The 10,660-nt window shown below is 33.3% G+C and overlaps 1 pseudogene; it reads left to right on the forward strand.

Annotated features, from left to right (window-relative positions):
• LOC108300189 overlaps positions 1–5,917 on the forward strand; it is a 19,929-nt pseudogene extending 14,012 nt beyond the window's left edge.
• The last annotated feature ends 4,743 nt before the right edge of the window (positions 5,918–10,660 follow it).

Genomic DNA, 10,660 nt, shown 5'->3' on the forward strand with positions numbered 1-10,660 from the left:
AAAAAAAAAAAATATATATATATGTATATATGATATATGATATATATGTATATATGTGTGTATATACATATATACACACACATATATGTGTGTATGTGCACATATGTATGTATGTGTGTGTGTGTGTGTGTATATATATATATATATATATATATATATATATATAAAATGTAGCTTTACAGAAGTACCAGTTATACTGAAAACTTACTTCTCAACAGCAATAATGTAAGCTCTAGGCCAGGGGAATGACAATATTAATGTACAGAACAAAAATGACAGCCAGCTTAATTTTATGCCTCCCAAAAATATTATTTAAGAATAAAGGAGAAACAGAGACATATTTAGATAAATAAGAATTAAGACAGCTTCCTATTAATAGGACAAGCTGAAAGATATTTTAAATAAAGCATTTTAGGCAAAATGAAACCACAAATAAAAGATTAAGATGTAGGTAGAAGTAAAGGACAAGAATGTGTTAAGATGTGGATAAACCCTAATAAAGTTGGATAGTTTAAAATAACATATATAAAATTAAAACATTAGAAAAAAAGGAGCTATAAGTTAAGAGGAGTGGGAAGGATAGATTTTAAGTGTTATAAACTCTTTTTATTGTCCAAAAGGAAATAAAAGATTAGAATTGGCAATTGATAAGTTCATTAGCCTTTGCCTTTGAGAAGTTAATAAATAACACATTGTAACACTGAGGACAACCATTTAAAGTATAGATATTTTTGAACTTCTAAACTGAGGAAAAAATAGAAAAATTGAAAGGTTAATATGAAAGGCAAAAATAGAAAAAAAAGGATAATAAAATGAGGTAGTAAATTGAAACCAAACACTTTAGTAATTAGATTAAATATAAGTGATCTAAATGATCTGGTTGTAAGACCAAGATTATCAAAGTGGCTGAAGAAACAATTTCTGATCATATGCAGTTTATAAATGACACATTAAAGGCATAAGCAGAAAATTTGAAAGTAAATTTGTGGAAAATGCATACCATAAAAATACATTTAAAGATATTGCTAGGTTAAAAAAAAGTTACGTCTTACAGAAAAAGTTTAAATTATCAAGAAAATGCAACAACCCTAAATCTGTGTGGATTTAATAATACAGCCTTAAAACAGATGAAGAAAATATTAAAAGGTGCAGAGAAAGATACACAAGTTCACAATTACAGCAAGAAATTTAAGGATATCTCTTTCAGTAATTAAAAGAATAAACAGACAAAAATAATAATAAGCTGAGAGACTTCTGGAATAACAACACATTTCACGTAATGGATGTATGAGGAACAGAGGAACAAGCAAACACAAAAGGTCTTTTTCTTTTATTTTGTTTTTAATGGATGAAGTACTGGGCAATGATACTTTTATATCTTTTAAATATCTTTGTAATGTTCTCCACATTTAGAGCAATATTTAGAGAAACTTGTATATCCTTAAAAGCATATATTAGAAAATAAGAAAGGCTAAAAATATGTATCTGCCTCAATAATTCTTTTTAAAAGAGAACAGAAGTCACCAAAAATACAAGGGAGATAATAACAATGATAATATCAGAAATTATGATATACCTAACAAATCTTAGTAGTATGAATGACAAGCAAAAAGTTAATACTTTAAAAAGATGAATAAAATTGTAAAATATCTAGAAAGACGAATAGAGAAAAACAGAGATTAATGGCAGAATTGAAAAAGGGAGTAAGATTGTATGTAGATCTTTCAGATATAAAAAAGAATTAGCCTTTAATAGTTAATAATGCACATTGTAAGTCTTAAAAGAGATATTTTGAAAAACTTTTTAATTAAAAGAAAATGGAACAATATTTAAATTAAATAATCAAATTCCAAGAAAAAATTTAACTTGCCAGATAGATACTAAAAATAAAAATCTCAGCCATGTAGTAACTACTAAAATAATTCAATCAGTACAGATCAAATATCCCTAATTTGAAAATTCAAAATTCACAATGCTCCAGAATTTAAAGCTTTATAAGCACAAACATGACACTCAAAGAAAATGCTAGCTGGAGTATTTTGGATATTAATTTTTTTTTTTTTTGAGACGGAGTTTCGCTCTTGTTACCCAGGCTGGAGTGCAATGGCGCGATCTCGGCTCACCGCAACCTCCGCCTCCTGGGTTCAGGCAATTCTCTTGCCTCAGCCTCCTGAGTAGCTGGGATTACAGGCACAGGCCACCATGCCCAGCTAATTTTTTGTAGTTTTAGTAGTGACGGGGTTTCACCATGTTGACCAGGATGGTCTCGATCTCTTGACCTCGTGATCCACCCGCCTCGGCCTCCCAAAGTGCTGGGATTACAGGCGTAAGCCACCGCGCCCGGCCTTGGATATTAATTTTTTTGGTTTAGGGATGCTGAATTGGTAGGTATGATACAAATATTCCAAAACAAAAAACAGAAATCTGAAACGCTTTTCATCCCAGGCATTTTGAATAAGAGATACCCAACCTGTAATAAAATACAGTACCAGTAGAAAACCTCATTGGTAATATACATTAAACATTCAAAGATGAAATAATTCCAAATAAACATGAAATATGCCAGAGGAAAAGAAAACAGTGCATGTTCTCTGATTTATTTTCAGAGAAGCATATGTTTTATAGCCAATCAATCAGTCAAGATCAGGTGTATTTCAGGAAACGTGAACAGATTTATTTTGGGAATAAAGAAATGAGCCAATAACACTCATAAAACTAAGATATTAGCAACATTAACAAAATATACCATGATCAAGTTGCTAATAACGGAAGGAAATTATATTTTATAAAAATCAGTTAATTTTCCTCATATTAGTAAATTACAGAAGCAAAATCATATATCATCTCTCTAGATGTAGAAAAAGCATTTGGAAAAAGTCACGACAATTGTTATAATTCTTGGTTAACTAGGAATAGATAGAATTTTCTTAACCAGATGAGCTATATGGATTAAAAATGAGCACAGGTGGCATAATTCTAAAGAAACTTGCAATGTTAAATACCATAAAACAAAGAATGGTGATTTCTGGGAGAGAGGAAGGGTAAATGATCAATTCAAGAGATATGGTGAACTCCTAAACCTTACACATATTTGTTATATTTTACATTTCTGTTTTATGAAGCCATGTGCTTGATTTTCTGCTTATTTTATTTAATAATAAAAGACAACTTAATAAAATATCTGCATGTTCAAAGATTTAGTTGCCTGTAAATTTACCTGAGATTTGGTTACCTGAATTTATTGGTAAAATATAAATTTTTTTTGTGTTTTTTCTTACTCTAGTGTCAGCCACCTATTAGCTACCTGCTTAATTATTTATCACACCTCTGCTAATGTAAACAACATCTTTCTACTAGATATTGACTTAGATGGAATGTGTGTAGCAATCTTACTTGAGCTATAACGCTGAACTAATTATTTCAATTCAGAAATTATTTTTACATTAAAAAATCTTGTAATGTACTTACATTTAATGTGCCAAGTGGTTCTTATTATTAACTTTGTTTTAATGCAATAAAATAAAATTTGCGGCTATTTGCTTTTGCTGTGGTATGTGCATGTTTTGTTTGATTTTTTTTTTCGGAAAATGTTACATTTATGTTAAAGGAAGAATGTCAGCATGCGGTGCTTTCTTCAACATTATATAGAAAATGCTGTTGCAAGTTTTCAGAAATAGACTTCCAATTTACCCATTAAATTTTCATCTGAGAGGCATCAGAATGCAGGTGGCTTCAATAATCACTATTTAGACCTATGCCAGTGGATCCCAAATTTTAGCTTGCATCAGAATCATCTGAAGTAGTTCTTATAACTCAAATTTCTGGTCTCTACTTATCTAATTCAGTACCCTATTAACAGGAAACTTTTAGCCCATCCTGGAAATATGCATGCTGATTTATAGATAATATTTGTCTTAACAACACTATAAATTGAATATTTAAAACATGAAAATTAAAATGAATTGGAGTTTTATAGTGGGAATGAGAATTCTAATATGTTCTTGCTTAACTTTAATAAATATTTTTGTATTTAAGGCTCCCAATCTTTCACATAACACCTGAGAGAGTTATTTTCTAATTAGGATACCACTGCCCTGTAGAAATTGAAAAGATAATTACGTAGATGACTGCAGCACAAAGAGAAAGAACACAGTTGAAATTCTCCCATTTAAAAAACAAATCAAACCAATCCAACCCACATTTTTCATAGAGGGACTATAAAATTTACTCAGAACTAATTTGCTCAGTGTTAGAGCCAAATTAGAATTCTTAGTTATTTGATCCTTTTATTTATTTATTTATTTATTTATTTATTTATTATTTTTTGAAACAGAATCTTGCTCTGTTGCCCAGGCTGGAGTGCAGTTGTACAGTCTCAGCTCACTGCAACCTCTGCCTCCTGGGTTCAAGCGATTCTTCTGTCTCAGCCTACTGAGTAGGATTATAGGCACACACAACCATGTCTGGCTAATTTTTCTATTTTTAGTAGAGTAGGGGTTTCGTCATGTTGGCCAGACTGGTCTCAACTCCTGACCTCAAGTCATCTGCCTGCTTCGGCCTCCCAAAGTGCTGGGATTACAGGTGTGAGCCATCGTTTCCGACCTGAGATTTTGCTGAGACCGCAGATTAATCTGAGACCACAGGTTAGGTGACCTCTTTTTCCAATTATGAAAAAAAAGCATAAATCATCTTGCTTACATGGTATTAAATTATAGATTCCTATAATGTTGAAAATGGGGAAGTTCTTGAGATATATTTTTGTTGTTTCTGAATATCTTGTTGAGATTCTGAATTAATCTCATCAATGTATTGTTTTTAAATAAAAATATGTTTTCAAATGAAAATTATTTATTTAAGAAATCTATTTTTAATTGTTTTTCAGCTCATAGAGGACCCAGATGTCAAGATCAAATTCAAGCTTCAGTCTTTAATATATCCTGCCCTTCAGACTCTTGACATGGATTTACCATCGTATCGGGAAAACCTAGACTCTCTAGTCCCGTCCAAACCACTCATGGTCAGGTTGTGGAGTGAATACCTTACTACAGACAGATCACTTGAAAAAACCATGTTTTTTAATCAACATCTACCAATGGAATCAAGCCATCTGTTCAAATATGTTAATTGGAGTTCCTTTCTCACTGAGAAGTTTAAGAAAGGCCACTCTTAGCATAGTCCAAATCATGGTAGTTCTGAGCTGGCTAAAAAATATCCAGGATTACTAGATGTGAGGGCAGCCCCATTGCTGGCTGATGACAACAAGTTGCGTGTTTTGCCCTTGACCTACATCATCACCTGTCAATATGACATCTTAAGAAATGATGGACTCATGTACGCCACCCGACTACGGAACGCTGGAGTTCAAGTGACCCATAACCACATTGAGGATGGATTCCATAGAGCTCTTTCTTATAATGGGCTTAAAATTGGGTATAGAATAGAAAATCAGTATATGAGTTGGCTAAGTAAAAATCTATAGTAAAAATCTAAGCAATGGTTTATTTAAAATGTATAAAGCTCAGAACAGGAAACAAATTAGTGAAAATCAAAGTGTTGATGTTTGAATTGATCTTTATCATCTGTGACCTTCTAAGGTCCTCACAGCCATAGTGGGTTTTGTTTTTGTTTTTATTTTTTTGACTGCTAGCAAATTCTTCTCCATTTTATTTACTGTTCTAAGTGTTATTCACTCACTTCATATTTTCTTTGGCTACCATGATTCGTTAAATCTCTAATTTACAGTTCTAGTTTTTTGATTGGCTAACAGTATTACCGATGAGAAGATAGTTTTAAACAAACACATGTGGTTTGTAAAATGCCAGAGTTTTAGTCAGCATGAATTTAGAGACTTGACATGCTGCTCTGTGAGAACTGATAGGAAATATGTGCCATCTCTTTTAAAAAGCATTTGCCTCAATATAATGCTGTTTGCCTATTACTGTAAAATTCAGTTCTTAATACAGACCTCTTCCTGTACTAAGAAACCAACATTAATGCAAATGATCTTTTAGGTACTTTAGGGAAAGCCAGCTCTAATAGTGTGAGAAATTAAGAAGGTTGAAGTAGGCACGGAGCCAGCATAAGGCAGTAGCTCCACATGTGGCAGTGACTTATAGTGGTGAGCAAAGCTTAGGACATAGAAGAAATGATACAACCAAATCAAAAAACTTAAATTGCTGAAAGTTCTTAAGTCCATATAGTCACTGCATGGGGGAAAGACCACAAACAACAAGCCGTAGTGATCATATGGTATATAAAGTTTGATCGTTTTGGAAGTGCATTGAGGAAGACAGCTGAGGGCCAGCACAGAGTTTCCTCACAGCCACTAGACACCGAAGTTTCTTTTCTTTTTTAAAAATTATTTATTTATTTTATTTATTTTAATTTTTTTAAGATGAGATTTCACCATATTGATCAGGCTGGTCTCGAACTCCTGACTTCGGGTGATCTGCCCGCCTCAGCCTCCCAAAGTGCTGGGATTATAGGCATGAGCCACTGCACCCAGCTTTTTTATTTTACTTATTTTATTTTTTAAATTTTTATTGGAAGCCAAAGTTTCTTTGTTTTACTGCTTAGCTGTTGAAAGCCAGAAATTGCTGGTGGGGACAGTGGGGGAAATCACACACTTTCATTTTTGTCTGTTTTATCAGGAAAAACAATAGCATTCCTGGAAGCCCCACTCATACATATACAAATACATATACATATGCATATAGATTTCTATACGTCATTTTACAGAATTATATTTCACGTCATCAGACTTAGCTGTTAAAACTACCTGAGAAGTCATATTTTTTCAACTGAGCACATCATTCTGAATAGAACTAATATTCAGTAAAATCATGTGAGTGGTAGATAGGCAATAAGAAGGCGGCCACAAATTCTTTAGGGTAAGTGATTAAAATTATGTGTGAATAACACATAGAAATATTTGGAGTCATATAATGCATGGAATGGATGTATAAATGAATTACAGTTCCCAATGGAGCATCACTGTAGTATTTGTGTACTCAAATTACTCACAGAAGGCCTTTCTCTGATTTTTTTACTTGGATCTCTATTCCTTTACCTCCCTCAAACCAGGTGCCCACAAATCAAAATAATCTATGTTCCCTGACGTAAGGAGTAGGAGTCTTAATTTGGAGTAGGAGGACACATTTAAATATAGACATAAGGTTTTAATAAAAAACCTTATTAAAGCAACATAAACAATGATGATGAAAGGAATTGGTATTAATTATACCGCGTTTTTCCAGGACTCCTGCCAAAAGGAATATGGAATAGAGTGAGGGAATGAGAGCAACAGTAACAAAACATTTTTTACTATTTACTTACAGATTCAATTTCTGTTACAAATGTCCACCTAAGTCCTTACCTTTGGTTTTCTCAAAGTAAAATAGGATAAATAATTATTATGGGTGTCCCTTACCTTACCAACTGGCTTCTTTTATTCTAAGTCACCAGGACTGGTTCTTTCTAATTGTTTTTTACGCCTCTCTACATCAGTCATTACTCTCAAGTCACTCTCATCTCCCAAACTCTAATCCCTATAGGTGATTCCCTGTACCTTTTTCTGTCTTTCTCAGTCCCTTCCTAATTCCTACAAATTCCACTGTGCTGGCTGGAGCTCACGATTCATTATGAGTGACATCCTCAAACTTTTGTCAGTGCTCTCTATCAACTTTCAGCTGAGCTCCAGTACTTAATTTAGGATGAGGCTTCTTCTATTTTTTTCTTCCATATTATTCATACCACAGGAGCTTAACATGCAGTAGATGTCTTCCTTCCTCATTGTTGCTCTCAGACTGTTCCATTCCTCTAAAGCCTTCTGAATTATTGTAGCAGACTAGATCACCAATCTCCCTTTCATTTTGTAGTCATCTGCTTACCTCTTAGTCACTGGCTCTCATGTTTCAAGCATTTTACCTTTAACCTCATTGTCACTCTAATAATCAGATCCATATTATTGTCACTTCAATATCCAAAATGTAATATCTCCAATATTACAGTTGAGGATTTCAAAATCTATATAGATAATATAGCCAACAACGTAGACTCTGATTTTTATGACTACTCTTCCCCAATGATCTGTCCTCTATTCCTCTATTCTGCACAAAGCATTTGTCCGTATAATCATGCCTTAGACCTTGTTACTAACAAAAACTACACCCTCTTTATTATCTCAGCATTAAATAGACTACTGTCGGATTATAATCTGCTGTTATTTGTAAGTTGCTCCCACTAATAATACTTCAATAGCCACAGTACTTGAGAATTTTACTGGAATTTCATATTTCTTCACTATGCTTATATATTTTTTTCTTTTCTTCATTACTCAGGTTAAGTTGTATAGTCAGTCATTATCACTTCATTACATATATACCCCCAGGTTTTCTCTCTCCTTCCCTATCTCTCTTTCCTTCCTCCATAACCCTTTATCCTTCACAGATGTGCATGATAGAATAAAATAATCATGTGTCAATGTTCTCATTGACACACGCAGGCTTCCAGTGTGTCCTTAATGCTGCCCATCAATTATGTTATTTTCCCCAAGTCTGTCTCTCCTATTATTATAATTAAATGGTGCTTTTATATAAGGCCAAATTCTCTTAAGTGTATACTAGATTTCATCCTCTTTTGCTTTCTCAAGGACAATATTCTAGAAATTATCTACTTTTTCTTCTGCTTTATTGCTGTCTGATGGATCATTTCCACCAGGATACAAATATGATAAAATTTCACTTTCTTTAAAAAAATTCTTATGACTCTATTTCCCCTTCCAGTTTCCACCACATTTCTCTATTTTCCTTTATAGCAAAACAAAAAAGAAAAATTGGGTAAAGCTGTCTATATTTGCTGCCTCCACATACTTTCTTCCAAATCTTTCTTATTTATCTTCTCCAATCAACCTTTCATCCAAAATTGCTCTAACCACCAAAATCCTTGTCAATGTTAATGATGTACAGACTAGATCACCAATCTCCCTTCCATTTTGCAGTCTTCTGCTTACCTCTGAGTCACTGGCTCTCATGTCACTATTGTTTTCTGATCTATTGTGAGTAGAGTGCTTCTGATCTTGGGACTCAGGCCTCTTCTCTATCTGCAGTTTATTCCCTGAGATGCCATTCAGTCTTATGGCTTTAAATGACCTGGAAGGCAACCCTCCCCTCCAGGTCACATATTCAGTCTGGAACTTCTCAAATCCAGATTAGTTATATATCCAATGGCCTACTTGGCAAGTTCACTTGGATTTAAATAAAAATTCCAAACAAATTTTTGATCTCCCTCAAATAACCTCTGATCTTTGTCTTTCTCATTTCAATAAATAGCTATTGCATATCTCAGTTGTTCAGAACAAAAGAAAAACAAAGGAGTGAGTAAAATTAGCTATTTTTAATTTTATTTTTATTCTTTCTGTCATGTATATCATTATAAAATCCTCTTGGCCAAAATATGTCCTATATTCAACCTCTTTTTTGTTCTAAACTCCATTGCAAATACCCTCTAATCTGCTGCCAATTTTTGCTTAGAATATTCCAATAGCATTCTAACTGATATCTCCCCTTCCACCCTGTACCCTTAGAGCCAATTGCAACATGTCAGACAATGATCTTTTTTAAATGGAAGTCAAATGATTTCACACTCCTCTGTTCAGGATCCTCCAGTGGCTTCTCAGTTCAGCCAGACTGAAAGCTCTCTAACTCCTCTTTCTTGCCTCCTATGTGTTATTTGAACATCCCTGGAATGCTCCAGCCTTATCATTGAGACTTTCCAATTGATATCACTGTGTCTTCCATGTTCCTTCCTGAGATACCCCTGTGGCTCACTCCTTTATCTCCTCAAATATGACCTTGTGAATGCCATAGCAGCCAATAAAAATGATAAAACAGACATATTGGTAATAAACCTCAGGTGAAGATAAAAGATAATTATAAGAAATATTCAATTAAAAATTGGCTTAAAAAGAGGAAGATGGCACGGGAGACACAGAAACCAAATAGTAATATTTAAGCCAAACCATATCAATGCTTACGTGAACTGCAAATAGAGCACCAAATTAAAAATCAAAGGTGATCAAATTGCATTAAAATGGAAGTTCCAACTGTTTTACGTATAGCAAAAAATCTTGTAAAAATTAAAAATGTAAATATACAAGTAAAATGATTGAATAAGTCATACTATGTATTTTCTATTCATAAAAAATCTGGATTGGCTATAGTCATATCAGACAAAGTAACTTTCAGAACAAAACAAAATTATGGATAAAGTGAGGCATTTCTGAGATACAGTGATCAATTCATCAAGAAGACAAAATGATCTTAAATGCGTGTACACCCAGTAGCAGGGATTCAAAGTGAAGGAGGAAAAAAATTACTAAACCAAAGAAAGAATTGACAAACTCATAGTTATGGCTGAAGATTTCAGAACTCTTCTCTTAGCAATTTACAGAAAAAATAGGGAACAAATTTATAGGAACGTAAAATCCCTGAATAATATAATCATATAACTTAACCTAAATATAGAATGCATATTGCCTATCTCTTAATAAGTTGCTCTAGGTATTATTATTTTTAATAGATTTGTCTTCTGGGCCTCATACTAGAGTTGTGAGTGGACTGCCCACCACAACCACAGTATTAGAGTGTCCTGGGTTTGTTCA

The sequence above is a fragment of the Cebus imitator genome, unplaced genomic scaffold (assembly GCF_001604975.1).
Source record: "Cebus imitator isolate Cc_AM_T3 unplaced genomic scaffold, Cebus_imitator-1.0 Scaffold25, whole genome shotgun sequence".
NCBI classification, from domain to species: domain Eukaryota; kingdom Metazoa; phylum Chordata; class Mammalia; order Primates; family Cebidae; genus Cebus; species Cebus imitator.